Source organism: Neoarius graeffei, chromosome 19, assembly GCF_027579695.1.
Source record: "Neoarius graeffei isolate fNeoGra1 chromosome 19, fNeoGra1.pri, whole genome shotgun sequence".
NCBI lineage: Eukaryota > Metazoa > Chordata > Actinopteri > Siluriformes > Ariidae > Neoarius > Neoarius graeffei.
The window spans coordinates 4,901,055-4,921,918 of NC_083587.1; the positions used below are offsets into that span (position 1 = coordinate 4,901,055).

The 20,864-nt window shown below is 40.8% G+C and overlaps 1 protein-coding gene across 2 annotated transcripts in view; it reads left to right on the forward strand.

The window, feature by feature from the left end:
- The first annotated feature begins 316 nt into the window (after positions 1-316).
- LOC132867675 (zinc finger protein 585A-like) overlaps positions 317-20,864 on the forward strand; it is a 146,303-nt gene continuing 125,755 nt past the window's right edge. For both annotated transcript variants that reach the window (XM_060900669.1, XM_060900670.1), the window contains exon 1: positions 317-424. The gene's annotated coding sequence lies outside the window, so the exon portion shown is untranslated. The remainder of the gene's footprint in view (positions 425-20,864) is intronic.

Here is a 20,864-nt window from a genome sequence, read left to right on the forward strand (position 1 = left end):
GTGCCTCAGAGGAGTCTTCTTTATTATTCCGCCCATGTTGTGCTATGCATCAGTTCCACTGGAAGCAAACAGCCCCAGAGAATTTTAGCTTCTAGCAGAAAAAAACCCCAGCACAGACATGTTCAGAACAACCAAATGGGTCCAGGCATGAAACATTACACTTTTTAAAATGACATTATAATTGTTATTTGTAGAAATGTGTGAGGGTTTGGTTGGGCGTCCTCCACCCTGAAACTCCCCTCCAGTCCAGGTGGTGGCGCTAACGCGTCCAGTAGCTGCTTCTCCAACCGACAGAAAGCACTGGAGAAGAAAAAGAAGAGGGAAAAATTAAAAACCCGCTGCTTCCATGAACCGTATCAGCCCCTCGGTTTATAAAAATAAAAGCACGTTATTGTGTCTGGCTCTGAGGATTTAAAACCCTGAGGTAAGTTAAACTGAAGGTGTGTGGTCGAGTTCCAATACATCCCCACTTTACTGTTTTGGTGAACTCCGTTCAGTATGAAATAATGCCGTGTGCACTCTCGGTAGTGCACTACTTATCCACTCAGGAGAGAGCTGTAGTTTGGCTAACCTGTTTAGTTGTATGTTTAAAGTATTTAAATAATCTTCACTTAAAGCTATTTCCATCACGTTATTTTTTTTTCTAAATTGCAACTTCCTCGCCATTCCAACTTTTATTTCTCAAAATTCCGACTTGATTCTTCACAGGCTTTTTTCCCCTCTTTTTTTTATTTTTATTTTATTTTTTAATATTTTAAAGCCAATCAGGCAGCCTCACCCCCTCTGCAGTGTATTAAGCAGAAAGCTTTACACATTGAAAATGAAGATGGATGAAATCATAGGGGACTGTTTTAGGCATGGTTTCCCCAACCGAGAAATCTTGTTACTGGAAGAATCGTATGGTGTTGAGCTGTAAGCCTCTGATCCCTGGAGAGAGAGAGAGAACTCTGTCTAACGATGAGCTCTGGCAGCAACGAAACTTTTTACTTTAACTCAGGGCTAAAGGCCCAACTCGCAAAGCTCTGTGTTCTGTTTCCGCGCTGGTTTTATTCTTAAAGGATATGGGAGATGAAACATAAAAGCACGCTATATCAGTTTCTTTCCATTAAAAATATGAATTAATTGCATCAACAAATACAAACTCCTCTATTAAATTCAGCAAAATCGTTATATTCGTGATGATTATATGGCATTTCTGCTCGACTTCCGATATGCATTTTTTGCAACCGGAAGAGCCTCTGTCACGTGATCATACGTCACAAAAACTTTCGGGCACGGCACAAGCGGGTAGATGAATGGAGAAGTGGATGACAGGAAAATTGTTTTTATAGTCTTTAAAGTACATTGGACATCATGGTGTATTGTGCTGCTTATGGTTGCAATAATTCCAATGGGAAATGCCCTGGAGTAAGTTTTTTTGCATTCCCCAAGGACCCGAAGCTGAGGAAAGTGTGGGCTCACCTGCGCATGCGCAGTAGGCTTGGTAGGACAAATCCAAGAGGTAGGATAACTTTACAGAACACCTGTTAAAAAAACTTTGCACCTACTGTTTCCCACAAACTGTGTTCGGACCATTTCACTGAGGATTCTTTCAACATTAATACTCAGGTACTGAGCGATATTAATTAATGAAACAGGAAGTATAAGGATGAAAAAAAAACAGTTTAAATTGGGAAGCTGCGCACATTTGTGCCAGGCTGCACAAATGTGCGCAGCTTCCCAATTTAAGCTGTTTTTTTCTCATCCTTATACTTCATGTTTCATGAATTAATTTCGCTATTTTTTTTTAAAAAATCGGATCTGTGCGATTCAGCCGTGAAAAAGGCTGCTTCCGCCGAAAGGCGCGCTGTTTGCATCCCTGCATGGAGGCCAGGGGACAGGGCAGGAATATTTTTGTTGATATGAGTGATCCGGTGCGATTTCGTGACACCCCCCCCCCCCCCCCCCCCCCCCCCCCCCCGTTGAAGACCTCTGCGCTAAGCGACTGAAAGCTGAGGTAAGGATTAGTATTATAATTTTGGGTGTATCAATTATTGATTATCATAATTCTGACTCGTTTCGCCATTTTGAATGTTTTCATCTCGGACTCTGGAAGCATTGTATCTCAATCAATCTCGAAAAATATCAGCAAAAAAAAACTAGCTTGCAACGGACTTTAGCTAGATCTGTGATGAACTTTCAGTGTATGATACAAAAATAATACTTCTTTCAACAGATCATTAGCCTTTGAGCAGAATTGTTTTTAACTTACCAGGAAGTGTTATCCAGCCGACCACTTTCAGTTTCATGAGGGCTGAATGAACTCTCACTCTCAGAATCATCTGACCCGTCAGAGTAAAGACAAGATCCATGTTCATGTGAATTTCCAGCTATCGGTTCGAATTGATAGGGTCTAACTTCACATCTCTGTGAAACATCGGGAATGTCACTGTCGATGGTGTCCATTTCGGTAACCTGTTTACATTAGATTCCCAAGCGCATGCTCCTTGGAAAGTTTTTGTTACGTCACTTCATCCGCCATGCTGTCTTCTGTTCACAAAACCAAAAAAAAAAAAAAGTTGCATCTGTAAGAAGTGCAGATTGTTGACTGAGGGTAATCCTAATCGTGTCATAACTGATCATGATTTAGCTGAGTTCATGTGGAGAGTTTGGCCAACATTATCACCTCTGCCGAGGAGGTTGTGAATTCAGTGCAGTTTATTGTCCAATACATTGACTTTATTTGTATAATCCTTTTAACAATAGGCATTATCACAAACCAGCTTGACAGAAAAATACAGATTTTAAATATATGACTTAATTAGCACCCTGGTATAACGATGACACTCGCACTTTAAAACAGACCACTCGAAAACTGGAACGTAAATGGCGTCAAACAAAATTGGTAGCGTTCAAATTAGTGTGGAAGGAGAGCTTCCTGAAGTATAGAAAAGCTCTGAGTGCTGCGAGATCAACATATCTCTCCTCCCTAGAGGAAGATAACAAAAATAATCCTAGATTCCTGTTTAATACTGTAGCAAAATTAACCAGGAAAAAGACCACTATAGACGCATGCACACCTGCAGTATGTAGCAGCAACGACTTCATGAATTTTTTTCAATGACAAAATTGAAAATATCCGACAAAAAAATTCTAACTACTAATTTAAGGTCAGGCAATTTAAGAGCAATTCCAGCGTTATGGACGTGACACTTGAACTCAAAATGGCAACAAATGACCCAGTGCATGTTTTATTGTCTCCCAGTATTTAAACAGGTGTTGCATATTTTAAGGCTGTACCATACTGGAGAAGTGATAGAACAAGAACAATTCCCATAGTACATCTAGGGCATGCCAGAAAATGCCAATAAAAGATGCGTTATGGATGTGACAGAAAAAGTATCACTTTTCTTGGGTGACTGTACATTTTTATCAAACTCTGTGAAATTGTAAACCTAATGTCGAAATGGAGATATCCATTTGATAGAGGGGTCCAAGGTGAATATTAAAAAAATCTTTGTTTAAAATATTTTGTATTTCATGCAGAGTTTCGGAAGGAAAAGTCAGCGTTATGGATGTGACGAAATTCCGTTATGGATGTGACGCGTCTGAAATAGACATGGCATATGTTTAGAAAATCAGCAATTTAACCACCATAACCCTTTGAAAAACTCTCTAAATATCAGCTAACTATCAAAGTTCTTAAATAATATTTAGGATGGCTATTGTTTTGCTGTTTTGTGGATTTTGGCATACATTTCTGTGGCTTGTGGCAATAATATAGAATTGTACATGATCAAAGTTGATTTTAGCTTGGGTTTTACATTATAAGAAAGAAAGACTGACAGTGACATATTAGGTTGGTTACAAATTGGTTCAACTTATTCACATCTGTAAAATACAGGCCTAGGTGATATCTCTGGGAGTGGTTTTGATGTATTACATGTTGCTTTATTTTTGCATGGTGAGGTTGACATTTACATGGAATTGCCCTTAAGTAGCCCTGTAGTTAACAATATAACTATTATATCAGCAATTAGAATGTTTTGCTCCCCTTATACAGGGCTCGACATTAACGGTTGTCCGCTTGTCCGGGACAAGTGATACTTTATGTCGGACAAGTTCATCATCTCAGTTACTTGTCCGATCGGACAAGTGCCAAAATACGCCGATATTCGGGTTACATATCAAATTTATCAGTTTATTCACACGATTTCCGAAGCATCTCACTCGACATATTGTTTTGATGAATCGCCGGATGTTTCTCTTCAGAAAGAGTGATGTGCACATGTGCAATATTCCGCTCGTGAACCCGGCCAATACCGCTTCGTGTATTTGAGCTGAAAAGTAAACGGTCGTTTACCAGACCTTCCAGGATTTCGCGATGTTGCGATTTGCAACTTCAATGCAAATTCAACCAATCCCTGTGAATTCAGGGTGGTGTTGCAATTATATCCAATCACCGCAACTTTCCCGCAAATTTGACCAATCGTTGGCGTCGTCTTGAGGTGATGTCGACAAACTACCTTCCGCCTTGCTTCCGTGTTTCCGTTCAAGAGAAGCAGCATGTGCGAGTCAGTGTTTATGTAGGCTTAAATTCTGTTACTGAAAGTGTGTGGTTTACAGTGAAGGACTGTGCGCACTTTACATTATTTTTTTACTTAATAGAAGAAATTAATGGATGCCAACATTTTTGCCAAAATGGTATTTTATTTTCCATTGTTTAGGCAGCTTCAGCATCATACTGTGAGATTCTGTTCAAATTGTTTTTTTTTTTTTCTTCTATGAAGCCTGAGCCATTTATTTTATTAGTTTATAATTATTGTTTAATTTAGTCTTCAGGAGAGACTGCCTGCACACAGTACTAGTATTAATAGTTTTTTTTCTTACATGAAAGCTGAGGCATTTATATTATATTTTAAGGTAACTTCATGTTGTGCTGTGAAGTTCTGTGCACTTTAACTTTTGAACCAACAGGTGCATTTGGATAAGTAAAGTCTATTTTTCTGCATTTTTTTAGTCCTGGTAATCTTTTATATTGGTAAAGTTGTTTATAGGACCATTTCTCAGTGTCTTTTTGTTTTTTTTAATCAATAGTTTTTCAGTAATAACTTTAATATTTAACATATCACTCAATTTTAATCACAAAAAGAGAAAATCGCAACAATTTCTCGCAACTTTCACGTCCTCCCGCAATGTAATCGCAACAAAAACCTAAACACCGCAACTTTCATCGCAACCATTAAATACCATACAGGAGCCAAAATGAATAATTAGACAACAACAATTAATCAGTGGATATATATTCAGAGTTAATAATTTAAAAATGAAAATATACTGTATAATTTTAATTTTCTGGTTTCCAATTTCTCATAAATAAATTAATGATTGATGGAATCCAATTTTTTTCTGCAGTGAATAGATTGTGTAAAAGTAATTCTGGTGAAATTAGTTTATTACAAATAGTTTTTGTGTTTTTTATTTTTTTTCCTCAAATTTTTCTTCGGACAAGTCAACTTCACATTCACACAAGTAAATTTCCTTTCAACTTGCCCGACAGGACAAGTGGTTTCAAAAGTTAATGTAGAGCCCTGCCTTATACCCCTTTTCCACCAAAGCAGTTCCAGGGCTGGTTCGGGGCTGGTGCTGGTTCACAAGTCGTTCAACTTGCGAGCCAGCTGAGAACCAGTTTGCTTTTCCATAGCTCGGGGTGCTAAGGGGAGCCACGTCAGTTATATCGCTGTATACATCAGTTACGTCGCCTGCATTTGCATAAACCTTGGTGCGAATATCGAAGCAACAACAACACGGAGAAGAAGAAGCAGCAACAACAATAATGGATGACTTCGTGTTTGTACAGCTGCTGCTTCTCGTTGCTTAAAAATGGCGACCTTTCGCGGTCTTGCTATTGTTGTTGGTCTTAACAACTCCGCAAGCCTGTGGTAACGGTGGCAAGGAAAAACTCCCTCAGACGATATGAGGAAGAAACCTTGAGAGGAACCAGATGCAAAAGGGAACCCATCCTCATTTGGGCAACAACAGACAGCATGACTATAATATTAAGTTTTAACATGAAGACAGTTTCGTTGATGATGTAACTCTTCATTGATGGAAACTTGAGTGCAAAACTGTTCATGACAAGTGCAGTCCTAAAGTTAGCAAGTCAACTGTAGTCCTCAGCCATAAAAACATTACTGTAAGAGTCCAGAGCATCCTCCAAGTGTGACTTTCAACTGTCCTTATGGGGCCGTCCTCCACAGGAGCGATGCGATGAGACTCCAACCAGACACAGGGCACCAGGATGGATCAGGCAGGTCCGAGGAGCAGAAGAGGTTCAGCATCTCGATCCCAGGACCGACATGTAACTCAGAGGGACAGATTTTGGGGGGAGGGAGAGAAAACACAGGTTGTTAGGTATGCCCAATGTCACCTGAATAAGTGTAGGCAACAGGTGTCAATGTCTAAAAATAACACAAGTATTAAGTCTGTGTGGTAGGGTCGCAGAGATGAGACTGACATCAGGCAAAATACACAGCAATGGCATGTTAATATGGTTAAAAAATATCATGACCTGCTCTGGCTGGATGCTTGATTGGGTGATGGGAGCACACTCCTCAGCAATGAGACAGTTGGAATTATAGATCAGAGTGAGTGCAGGCAGATGCAGATGGGACCCTTAGGGCTGGCCAAGACAATTCAGTTACATTTCACCGGGTCTGGGACATGCGACAGAATGTCTGACGGCTGATTCCCTGCAGGCTACGAGAGCCAGTCGAGGTCTGCAGCCTCTCCACCAAAAGATTTGGGCCATTTTCAAAAAATTGTACCAATTACGGTAAAGAAATGAAAAAAAAATTGTCACTCTTTCTATAAATGTACAAAAAGATTGCCGATTGATTAAAATCAAGTCCTACTAATCAGCAAAGCTAGATTCCTATTATTATTATAAAAAATAAATTTTTCTGAAATTGTGGCTTTCTTTACCGTTACCATACCAAAAAAGATTTTATTATATTTCATCTGGTACACAATGACTTAAAATATTTTAAATTCAATTCTATTTGCCTATTTGGCCTGGAAATCTAGAGAAAAACAGACATTTATGCATGATTTTCTCTTCACTGTTACCAAAGTTTCTTTACCGTTACTAGGAATGGTAACGGTAAAGAAAGTATATGGTAACGGTAAAGAGGTGTCTCATTCTCTTACAACATAGCATGACAGTTATGCTTTCAAATAATTGCTCATATTTCATCACTCAAACTTAATCAACAACTACAAATAGTTTCTATTTGATCACTGATGTCTATAAGATGATATGTGCATCACGGTAAAGAAAGTATATTTGTGTGACATGAGTAATTAATGAAATGTTTTGCTCACCTTTCAGCCTCCACTGCCTCAAAAAAATTCAAAATGGAGTCCCAACATCCTGGCACTTCAGGATGTCGAACAGCTCCCTCTTTAGCCAGCACTAGGAACTAATTATTTTCAAAAATGTTTTTGGGTAACGGTAAAGAAACTAAAGTAACACAACAATATTTTTTGAATTTATAAAAAAAAAAAACAAATCAGATAATGTACTCAATACTTTTGTTTAAACACCTAATTAGTTATTTTTGTGAAAAATAAAATTTACTCCTGAGTAAGTTCAAGAATGTAAGATATATTTATGAATAATTAGTTTTTGCATTGGTAACAGTAAAGAAAAATTATAACATATCACTCTTATTTTTCTTATTAAATAAGATAAAAACTTCAGTATGAAAATTTAGAGAGGTTTTTATTGTCTATGCAGTTATGTGAATCATTTTTTGATTAAACCCGTCTGTTCTGATGAGAAACTGAAAAATAAGTGAAGATAACTTCTTTACCGTAATGGGTACATTTTTTTTGAAAATGGCCCATTTCCTGTTGACTCCATGTACAGGCATGTGATTTTTCCATCTTTAGTCGGAATTCCGTCTTTTTCAACTACATAAAAACAAAAAAAAATTTCCGTTTTTTAGCTTTTTTGCCGATCGTATATTCGTGTTAAAATCCCCACTCGTTCATTTTCCGATCTGTCTTTTGTATTCGAGAAGGAAACAGTTACGCCTCCGTTGATTGGTTGAATGTCTGTTCCTTCTGACCAATCAGAGCCGCTGTTGTATACGAGGTAGCTTTTAGCGCCATTTGCAATTGTTGCAATATGTCTGTGCTTGAATGGAAAGATGCCTCTCGCGTCAAAGAAATTGATAAACGTATCAAGAATAAGTTCCGATGGGACTGGTTGGAAAGAGAAATCGTTGATACTGTTGGAAAGAAGGAAGTTACCACTCTTTTTTGCGATTTCATTCGTAAAATTGACCGCCCCGGTAAAGCATTGTGCACATGGTGTCAGGATACTATTGACTATGGAACACAAGGTTTCAAGGCATTGGAAGCTCACGCGAAGCGGCAAAAACACGTGAACAAGCTCGAAGAAAGGAAAACGAACTTTTCGATAGCAGGTGCATTTGGATGTCAACCGAAGGTGAACAAACCGTATGGACTTCATCCCTTGTTTACATCGACAGCCGCCGGTAGTATTGAGAGGAAAGACCCACCGAAACAACCCATCCCAGTTGCAGACAGGGTAGTTAATAACGAGGTGAGAGTTTACTTTATTAATTCATTTGTAAAAAGAAAATGATTGTATATTTTGGATGGAGGAAGATGCAAGCTGCCCAGAAATTTGCTAGGAAAGCGCATACAAGAGCAATCCGAGCAAAATGTCTCCATTGAAAAGAAATGTAATGAGTAGTTGTAAATAGTGAACTGTGTATATAGTTTGGACAATAACTCATCAGGTCATTGATCATTAGTCCTGTGAAATGAAGACAATTCATGAGCTGTAAATAGACTGTAGTGTATGAAATTGTGAGCAGATCCAGCAGGTCCTTTGGATAATCAGTTATGTTTACTGCAAAAAAATTTGTTAAAAAGACTGAAGCATTTGCTTCAAATGATTCTGTTTGTGATCATTTTTCCATGGTAATTTGCTTAAAAACCAGGAGCTTCGGGGGCTTCGCCCCCCTTGTCCCCCCACCAGGGCTCCGCCCTGGACCTGGCTGGGGGCCTATGGCCCCCAGACCCCCGGCTATTTTTCAGTCTTTTTCACTTTGGTCAAGTCACATGCCTGCATGTATGGCTACGTTTACATTAGACCGTATCTGTATCGTTTTCTTCGCGGATGCACTGTCCGTTTACATTAAACCGCCTGGAAACGCCAGGAAACGGGAATCCGCCAGCGTCCACGTATTCAATCCAGATCGTGTCAGCTCCGGTGCTGTGTAAACATTCAGAATACGCGGATACGCTGTGCTGAGCTCTAGCTGGCGTCTCATTGGACAACGTCACTGTGACATCCACCTTCCTGATTTGCTGGCGTTGGTCATGTGACGCGACTGCTGAAAAACGGCGCGGACTTCCGCCTTGTATCACCTTTCATTAAAGAGTATAAAAGCTCGGGTCCTTTTTCCCGCGAGTGCCGGCGTTAATTACTAATCCTTTTTTAACTTTTTTTCTATAAATAAATTTCCAGTATCCTCTTCATTTTTATTATACTGTCGCTTTCATTTTTGTACTTTTCACTTTCGCTTTCCTTTTTCCGTTTTTTTTTCCCGTTTTTTTTCTCTTTCTTTTTTCGGAAGAACGCCGAGACCGGAAGCTTTCTTTTTCTCTCCTCCTGTGTAAAGTCCACAAGCGGAGGCCATCTGATCTGCTTTAATATCAACAGATCTTCATTTAAGGTACGTGAATCTTTTCATCATGGCACACCTTCAGCCTGTTCAGTGTGCTGAGTGCAGGATGTTTAGTCATTCTTCCTCCATCACTAGCGATAGCTCTATTAGCTTTACTTGTGATAAGTGCAGATTAGTTAGCTCTCTGACGGAGAAGATTTCAGTGCTAGAAGCGCGTGTCCAGGCTTTAGAGCAGGTTAGTGAGCGTGAGAACAGTGTAGTTTCTGTTAGGGAAAGTCTGGACGCCCTAGGTGGAGTTAGCAATCCCCCAACTCCGGCATTAGAGCCCTTACAGCGGGGTGAATGGGTGACGGCTCGGCGGCATAAGCGTAGAGCCAAAGCTACCGCTGAGGCTCGCCCACGGGAGCACCACTCCTCTCCGCGTCACGTGTCGAACAGGTTTGCTCTCCTTAGTGATGCACCCACTGAGAAACCTGAAAGAGCTCTGGTTATAGGGGACTCTATCATACGGCACGTGAAATTAGCTCAGCCTTTAGGGGCACCAGCAGCTTTAGTCAGGTGTATACTGGGAGCCAGGGCGCCGGACATAGCAGGTAATCTTAGGGTCCTAGGCAAGCACAGGTTCTCAAAGATAGTTATCCATGCAGGAGCTAATGATATACGCCTTCGTCAGTCTGAGGTTACTAAGAGTAACTTTGTAGAGGTGTTTAAATTAGCGAAGGCGATGTCCGATGCTGTAGTATGCTCTGGCCCCATCCCAATGTGGCGTGGCGATGTAGCTTACAGCAGGTTATGGTCGCTGAACTGCTGGCTGTCCAGGTGGTGCTCTGAAAACAGTGTGGGCTTTATAGATAATTGGGCTAATTTTGAGGGCACTGCTGGCCTGTTAGGGCGGGACGGTATCCATCCCACTCGGGAAGGTGCTGCTCTCATTTCCTGCAGCATAGGTCATAGTCTCAGAACAGGCCTAGTTAATTTCTGACAATCCAGAGCCAAGGCCAGGGAGCAGACGAACAGGCTAAACTGACTGTCTGCTAGCTGCACAGAGTCGTCACTCAGGGCCCACTACATCGAGACTGTGTCTGTTCCCCGAGCTCAACAAAAAGGTAGAAATTTTCAGAGAGTTTGTTCCAGTAACCTAATCAATATAAAATTAGATCAGACTGACTGTACAGCTGCTGCCAGCACCTTTGATCTAAAGGTGGGGCTATTAAATATTAGATCTCTTACATCTAAAGCGCTAATGGTTAATGAACTCATTACTGATCAGGAGTTTAATGTACTGTGTTTAACAGAAACATGGATTAAGCCAAATGAATATATAGCATTAAATGAAGCGAGTCCTCCTGGATACAGTTATATACACCAGCCTCGTCTAACTGGCAGAGGAGGAGGCGTCGCAGTTATTTATAACGATTATCTAGGTGTAACACACAAACCTGGTTATACATTTAATACATTTGAAGTTCTTCATACTCATATAATGTATGTAGCCTCGAAAAATAAGTCTACCCAGTTAATTCCATTGCTTATTATTTACAGGCCCCCGGGGCCATATTCTGAGTTTCTTTCTGAATTTGCAGATTTTATCTCAGATTTGGTTATTTCCTTAGACAAAGCTTTAGTTGTCGGAGATTTTAATATTCACTTCGATAACCCAGAAGACCCTTTAAAAACAGCGTTTGTGTCCATCTTAGATTCAGTCGGGATTAAGCAGAATGTCATAGGACCGACCCATAATGGTGGTCACACCCTTGATCTAATACTAACATTCAGATTAAACGTAGACAATATAGTCATACTTCCACAGTCTGAAGTTATCTCAGATCATTGTCTCATCTCATTCAAAATATGTCTGAGTAATAATATATGCACCTCACCACGCTACTGTATTAAACGTACTTTCACGTCAACTACTGCACAGAGCTTTATAAATGATCTCCCAGAGCTGTCAACTTTGATTGGGTCACTGTCAGCCCCTGCAGAACTTGATCAGGCAACTGAATGCTTAGAGTCAACATTCCGCCATACTTTAGATAATGTAGCTCCTCTAAAAAGGAAAATGGTCAGAGACAAAAAATTAGCACCCTGGTATAATGATGACACTCGCACATTAAAACAGACCACTCGAAAATTGGAACGTAAATGGCGTTAAACAAAATTGGTAGTGTTCAAATTAGCTTGGAAGGAGAGCTTCCTGAAGTATAGAAAAGCTCTTAGTGCTGCGAGATCAACATATTTCTCCTCCCTAATAGAAGATAACAAAAATAATCCTAGATTCCTATTTAATACTGTAGCAAAATTAACCAGGAATAAGTCCACTATCAACACATGCACACCTGCAGTATGTAGTAGCAACGACTTCATGAATTTTTTTAATGACAAAATTGAGAATATCCGACAAAAAATTCAAACTACTAATTTAAGGTTAGACAATGAAAGTGACCTTGTAGTTAACAATATAACTGTATCAGATCATCAGTTAGAATGTTTTACTCCCCTAAAAGAAACTGAATTACTTTCATTAATCTCTACATCAAAAGCCTCAACTTGCGTACTAGATCCCTTACCGACACATCTATTCAAACAGATAATGCCTGGAGTAATTGAACTGCTTCTAAAAATAATAAATTCTTCTCTTATGATTGGCTATGTACCCAAATCCTTTAAACTAGCAGTTATCAAACCCCTGATTAAAAAAACCTGACCTTGATCCCTGTCAGCTGTCCAATTATCGGCCAATATCAAACCTCCCCTTTATCTCCAAGATCCTTGAAAAAGCTGTGGCACAGCAGTTATGCTCATATTTACATAGGAATAACATCCATGAAATGTATCAGTCAGGATTTAGACCTCATCATAGCACAGAGACAGCACTGGTTAAAGTAGTAAACGACCTACTGTTGGGGTCTGATCAGGGCTGTGTCTCGCTACTTGTGTTGCTTGACCTTAGTGCAGCATTTGATACCATTGATCATTCCATTCTTCTGGATAGACTAGAAAATGTTGTGGGAGTTAAGGGAACGGCCCTCTCCTGGCTCAGGTCTTATCTAACTGATCGTTATCAGTATGTTGATATAAATGGTGATATTTCTAGACGTACCGAGGTAAAGTTTGGTGTTCCACAAGGTTCTGTCTTGGGTCCACTGCTTTTTTCTCTATGTATGTTACCTCTGGGTGATATTATTCGTGAACATTGTATTAGTTTCCACTGTTATGCTGATGACACACAGTTGTATGTCTCTGCAAAACCTGATGAGGGACACCAGCTTAATAAAATTGAGGAATGTGTTAAGGACATTAGACACTGGATGCTTATAAATTTCCTTCTGGTTAACTCTGACAAGACTGAAGTACTTGTGCTAGGACCACATACAGCTAGAAGTAAGTTTTCTGATTACACAGTAACTCTGGATGGCCTTTCTGTTTCTTCACGTGCAGCAGTAAAAGACCTCGGAGTGATTATTGACCCCAGTCTTTCATTCGAAACTCACATTGATAACATCACCCGGATAGCTTTCTTTCATCTCAGAAATATTGCAAAGATAAGAAATTTAATGTCATTGCATGATGCAGAAAAACTAGTCCATGCTTTTGTTACCTCCAGGTTGGATTATTGTAATGCCTTACTGTCTGGATGTTCCAATAAGTGCATAAACGAGCTCCAGTTAGTTCAAAATGCCGCAGCAAGAGTCCTTACTAGAACTAGAAAATATGACCACATCACGCCTGTCTTATCCACACTGCATTGGCTCCCAATCAAATTTCGTATTGATTATAAAATACTACTATTGACCTTTAAAGCACTAAATGGTCTCGCACCACAGTACCTGAGTGAACTTCTGCTCCTCTATGACCCGCCTCGCCTACTTAGATCAAAAGGTGCAGGCTATCTGCTGGTACCTCGTATAGTGAAGGCTACATCAGGGGGCAGAGCCTTTTCTTACAAAGCCCCACTGTTATGGAACAGCCTTCCAAGTAATGTTCGGGAGTCAGACACAGTCTCAGCATTTAAGTCTAGGCTGAAAACATATCTGTTTAGTCAAGCCTTTTGTTAATGGTGTTTATGAGGTAAAGGAGTAGATCTGGAGGGTCCTCAGACATAGAGTGTTTTGGTAAACTGGGATGTATGGATGCTGTCAGTCCCCACTCGCTTGCTCACTCGAGTTTGTTGACGGTGTAGTGGCTGGCTGCTTTATGTCCCAGGGCTCCCTCATGCCTGTGTTACCTTCTGGCTCTCTCCTTTTAGTTATGCGGTCATAGTTAGTTGCCGGAGTCCCTGCTTGTACTCGGTGCAATATGTATACTGTTCCTACTTATTCAGGTGACATTGGGCATACCTAACCACCTGTGTTTTCTTTCTCTCCCCCCCACCCCAAATCTGTCCCTCTGAGTTACATGGAGTCAACAGGAAATCTTTTGGTGGAGACGGTGGGGACCTCGACTGGCTATCGTAGCCTGCAGGGAATCGGCCGTCAGACATTCTGTCGCATGTCCCAGACCCGGTGAAATGTAACTGAACTGTCTTGGCCAGCCCTAAGGGTCCCATCTGCATCTCATCATTGCTGAGGAGTGTGCTCCCATCACCCAATCAAGCATCCAGCCAGAGCAGGTCATGATATATTTTTTACCATATTAACATGCCATTGTGTGTTATGCCTGATGTAAAGACTCTCGTCTCTGCGAGCCTACCACACAGATTTAATACTTGTCATTTTTAGGGCATACCTAACAACGTGTTTTCTTTCTCTCTCTCTCTTTCCCCCCCCCCATCTGTCCCTCTGAGTTACATGTTGATCCTGGGATTGAGATGCTGGCCTCTTCTGCCCCTCGGACCTGCTTGATCCATCCTGGTGCCCTGTGTCTGGTCGGAGTTTTATCGCCCCACTCCTGTGAAGTACGGCCCCATGAGGACAGTTGAGGGTTATACCTGTTAAAACTGTTAATATTATAGTCAGGCTGTCTGTTGTTGCCCAAATGAGGATGGGTTCCCTTTTGAGTCTGGTTCCTCTCGAGGTTTCTTCCTCATGTCGTCTGAGGGAGTTTTTCCTTGCCACCGTCGCCACAGGCTTGCTCATTGGGGATAGATTAGGGATAAAATTAGCTCATGTTTTAAGTCGTTCAAATTCTGTAAAGCTGCTTTGCGACAATGTTTATTGTTAAAAGCGCTGTACAAATAAACTTGATTTGATAAAAGTATGAAAATGCTGCAAATACTGATGCAAATACTGCCCATTGTGTAGTTATGATTGTCTTTAGGCTTGCCATCCTTCCACTTGCAAGTGGTAAGTGATATGCGCTGGGATCACACACACAGCGGCTCAGTCCCGAAAACACTGCTAGTGTGCTTCACTCGCGCGCTCTGTGAGCTGCGCAGGGCCGGAGTGCGCACCCTCCAGAGGGCACTCGTTGTTCAGGGCGGAGTGATTTGGAGCGCAGGATGCCTGTGGAGCCGAGCGTATCCGTGTATTGGTATTGTTGTGTGCACGTAAATCGTGTATTGGTGTTGCTGTATGCACACTAATCGTTTTAAAAACGTTAATCTGATGATCCGCTGATACGGTCTAATGTAAACATGGGCTAACTCAGAGGGACAGATTTGGGGGGAGGAGGGAGAGAGAGGGAGAGAAAACACAGGTTGTTAGGTATGCCCAATGTCACCTGAATAAGTAGGAACAGTATACATATTGCACTGAGTACAAGCACTGAAGTAATTGAACTGCTTCTAAAAATAATAAATTCTTCTGGTTCATGGTTGGCTATGTACCCAAATCCTTTAAACTTGCAGTTATCAAACCCCTGATTAAAAAATCCTGGCACTGATCCCTGTCAGCTGTCCAATTACTGGCCTATATCAAACCTCCCCTTTATCTCCAACAGCCTAGAAAAAGCTGTGGCACAGCAGTTATGCTCATATTTACATAGGAATAACGTCCATGAAATGTATCTGTCGGAATTTAGACCTCATCATAGCACTGAGACAGCTCTGGTTAAAGTAGTAAATCAGGGTTTCTCAAACTTCTTTGCTCTGGGGCCCAGTAGTGTTAGGCCTTGGTGCCTACGCCTCTGTGCACCCCCCTGAAACCCCCCCCCCCCCCCCATACACACACACATCGTGTGCGCCTCCATAGATGGATGGATAGATACATATGCATGCATGCATACATAGTTAGTTTATTATTATTATTATTATACATTTAATATTTTTTGTTAGTAGTACTTGTTACAAGTAGCAGGCTTGTACCAGCATAACAATATTTTGGCTAAATAAGACCTAACAGGAGTGCATTGGCAGAATTGTAGTAAACTGCCAAATGACCAGTAACTGTCCAAAGATATGCCATAATAATAATTTATTATTATTATTATTATTATTATTAGTAGTAGGCCTATTATTATTGCTTAGGCCTGAACTATTATTAAACAAGGGAAACTAACAGAAGTGCTTTGGCTTTGAGATTATTGCCAAATTACAAATTATATGTAGGCCCAATAATTTGACCATTATTATTATTATTATTATTATTATTATTAATAACCTATTACCATTTGCGTAAGAAGCATTAAACCAATATATATATATATATATATATATATATATATATATATATATATATATATATATATATATAATTTTTTTTTTTTTTTTTTACTTTTGTGTTTGAGATTTTTTTTTAAACTACATCTTTGAACTTGAAGCACTGCCAAACAGTGCCTCAATAACATACACACACTTATAAAAAGGTCTACCAGAAACATGGGAGCTCAAACCGAGAAACCTGAAGACCCACTGTAGCCCTAATACTGACTGACTACACAGTCCCAGTATGAAGAAGGGTGAACTGAACGTAGGCTACGTGCTGACTTTTAACCTCAAATGACAGGCCCAGTCACCCACAGAGATTTGGTAAAAGAAAAGTCAGCATTCTAATGCGAAGGATGTACCTGGTTTCTCGCCACCAACATGTCGAAACAAGGAAGACAGGGTGACAAGGCCACTCGGAGCGTGTTTTCTGAGTTGAGCCTGTTTCGGTATTTTGTCTTTGTGGCTGTCAAATGTGAAAATGCAGTCTCGCAGAGGTATGTTGAACGGAAAGGCATCAGTGTTTTCACTGCCATCTCACTCAGCTGGGGATATTCATCGCATCATGACAGCCAGAATTCAGACAGAGAAAGTCGACCAAATCCTGACTGCAGACCAGCATCGCATGAAAGCTCCAGAAGTTTATCCTGCACCACAGGTGGCAAAGCTCTTGTTTCTGGGTTGGTGAACGGGTCTCTTACCCATTGCTTTTCCGTGAGATGGGATTTTGAGGGGAAGTATGAATCAACATGATGCAGTGTTTCGGTAAGGTGTTCCGCGATCACTGCCGGCACCTGCCCCAAATCCACACCATCAGCCAGAGACGACAGACAGCCGAACATGTCAAACACACCTCTATTAACTCTGTAGGTCCAGACTGAGAGCTTCTTTTTGAAAGCCATGATTTTATCATTGGCTTGAAAAATGTCACACGCTTGGCCTTGGATCGACAGGTTTAGCATATTGAAATGGTCCAGGATGTCAGAAAGATAAGCTACCTTTATAAGCCAAGACTGATCTCGCAGGTGATCGGCAAGATTGGACCGTTTATTAGTCAAGAATGCCTCAACCTCATGCCTCAACTCGTACACTCTGTTCACCACTTTACCCCGTGACAGCCAACGAACCTCAGAGTGCAAGAGCAGATGAACATGATCTGCACCCATCTCATCACACAGAGCTGTAAATAGACGGGAATTTGGCGGATTGGCCTTAATGAAGTTCACTATTTTGACCACTTGATTTAAAACTTTATGAAGCTCTGTGGACAGGCGTTTAGAGGCAAGTACCTCTCGATGAAGAACACAGTGCGTTGCCTGCACTGATGGTGAAATGGCTTTTACCCGAGCAACAACTCTGTTGTGCGTGCCGGTTATAGCCGCTGCCCCATCTGTGCAGACACTGACGCAACGCCCCCATATCAACCCATGCCCAGAGATGTACCCATCAAGCATACGGAATATTTCTTCAGTGGTTGTGGTCCTTGGAAGCACCTTACAGAACAAAAAATCCTCATGAAACCGGCCCGCATGAGCATATCTGATGTAGACCAGAAGCCTAGACAAGTTCGAGAGATCTGTGGTCTCATCCAATTGAATGGCAAACCAGTCAGATGACTTCGCCCTTTCTAAAATTTGCATTTCGATGTCTGCCACCATATCGTCAATTCGACGACAGATTGTGTCATTTGACAGAGGAATCTCTTTTACTCTGGCTGCAGCAGCCGGACCCAACACCTCACTACAAGCAGTAACAATTCAATTCTCTGTATGTCCTGCACATATGGCATTATTGATAATAAAGTTGACTTGAACTTAATAATCGAAGGCATAATTAGCTTCTCCTCAGCTGTGAAGGGTGCCTGACATTTGGAAATGTGGTGTGAAATCATGTATGATGCCTTTGTTAGCTTTTCATTCTCGGTCAAATTACTTTTCAACACTTTAGTTTGGGTGGCCAATTCATCGCGTTTTCTTCTGAAAAAATCCTCTGATTTATCCTTGAGATGCGAATGTTTAGTTTCCAAATGCTGGCGTAATTTGGATGGCTTCATAGCATTGTTGCTGAGCATGGTTTGGCAGATAACACAGATTTGGTTTCGGGGGACAACTATCGCTTGAAATAAAGCCAAATTGTATATATGAAGGGTCATTATTGCCAGTGAATGGGCGATATTTTTTTGCCTCTGGCTCATGTTGTGTATCTGCACTGTCAGATGGGCGCTTTCCAAAGAAAGAGTCAAGAGTAGTTTGCTTTGAACATGCCATGATATTGCTCTCATAAAGCATGTGCGCGCGAATGACTGGACTTGGGACAGAATGAATAAGTGCAAATGTGCAACCTCGCGCGGGCGGGAACGCTTAACATTCTAGAATGGGGGGGCAGGACTTATGCTACGTGGCACACAATGACAAAAGCACTGAGAGCAGAGCCAGCCAATTGCTCTTCTACATAATCTGATTGACAGTGACCAGTAGTTTAAAATTATAATACTGACTACTAGTGCAGAGGCAGGCTTGCGGACCAACGGAAATCTTCTCACGGACTGGTACCGGTTGTAGGTACACAGTCCGTCTAAGAACTACAACAGCCCGTCTCTTTAAGAAACTACATTTCCCACCAGCCAACTTCCGCGTTGACCTATGTCACGCGTGGGCGGGATCATCTACGTCACGTCCTCCGTGACGTCACTTCAACGCCGACTCTAAGAGACCCGGAAACGCTCAGCTCGCTCTCTCTCGTCTGGATTTCAAGCCATCTGGACACAAGGGATACCCTGCATCAGAAAACCCAAGAAAAGACCTCTTTCTTGCAAGATCCACGATTTAGCGCGATTTCTTTCTTACCCTTGGCCAAGGTAGACTCCAGAGTCGCGCAATTTTTAACTCAGTCGAGTTACAACCGGTTTTATTCGTATTAGAAGTGACGTCACGACTGCCGCCTAAGCAGTTTAATTCAAAGTTAAGAAAGCGGCTGGACCCTTTTTTTTTTTTAACTGAAGCGCTGTGCACATTGTTCTACAAAGATTTTCTTCCCACGAGCTACGAAGCGTCGGACCAAGAATTCTTTGTTTTTCTACAGAAGTTTCTACGGGCTCCTGTGAACTCAGCCTCTCCAAGAAATTCCCCGTGCTTCACGGAGATCTCCACAGCGGTGAAAACTCCAAAAGTCTCGGGACATCTCATAATATCGCGTGGAAGTAAGACTTGGCATTTTTGGGCATAATTAAACCTAGTCTTAGGAATTAGCTTTTATGAAGTGTGAATTTAAACTCAGGAACGGTTTAAATGTGTACACTGTAGACCGTCAGGGTATTGAATTGATGGTTCTATTTTGTTTTAATCTCTCAATTGTTTAATAGATAAGCTGTGCATGCTTCTCTATTCCTTTCTAACATACTTAATTTCCTTATCACATCTTGACCGCATCAAGATTTCAGTGGATTCCGTATTGTTATAAGCTAGTGAAATTAGCCTATGGCTAATTCTTTTGTCCCATTAGCCTCCAGGGCTAAGGGTATTGTCTCAAGGGAACACGTGGTGGTCCTCCCCCACACTCACATACACACCTTTTTGTTTTAACTCCACGAGTTAGGGTCCTTGGGCCTTAGCTAGCTAATTCCTTTGTCTCGTTAGCTAGCTAGGCTAACCTTTTGCTTAAGCCACAAGGCCTACACCACGTGGATACACACCCACCCACAAACATACCTGGCTAGCATCCCACGCTAGCCTTTTGCTTAGGCCACAGGCCACACACAAGCACACATTAGCAACACGTGCTAATTCTTTGTTTTACTTAGCAACACGTGGTCAACTCCACCACGTGGCCACAGGCCTCCCAAACACACCTTAGCTAGCTTTCCTTTGTCTTAGCTAGCAACACAAGGCTAATCTTTGTCTCCACACGTGGTGACCCCCCCCACACACACACACACTACATGTTTCATGTTTAATGTTTAATTTGTTTTTAACACACACAAACACACGCACGCTCAAGTATATATCATATTTGTATATATTTCAACTGACATTCATTTTTAACTTTGTTATTGAAACTGTATTTTTGTTGTTCCAATACTTTTGAAGTTGCCCAAATCTCAAAGAATTCAAAGGTGCATATGAGCTATGTAATATGGTAAGTGATCATAATAATTTGGAATATACCATAATTTAGCTGTTTGGTAATTTATTATTAAGCACCAAAATTAATGGTATTAATTAACGAGACTGATTCATTGAGACTGATTCAATTTAATTATTAATCTTCAGATTTAATGAGATTGATCACTTAATTACCAATTGCACCTACAGTTAAATTATGGTATATTCCAAATTATTATGATGACTTACCATATTACATAGCTCATATGCACCTTTTGAATTCTTTGAGATTTGGGTGACTTCAAAAGTATTCGAACAACAAATCAAACACACAGTTTCAATAATAATTGAATTTATTATAACAGTTAAAAATGAATAATATCAGTTGAAATATATACAAATATTATATATACTTGATGAGCGTGTGTGTGCGTGCGTGTGTTTGTGTTAAAAAGAAATTAAACATGTAGTGTGTTT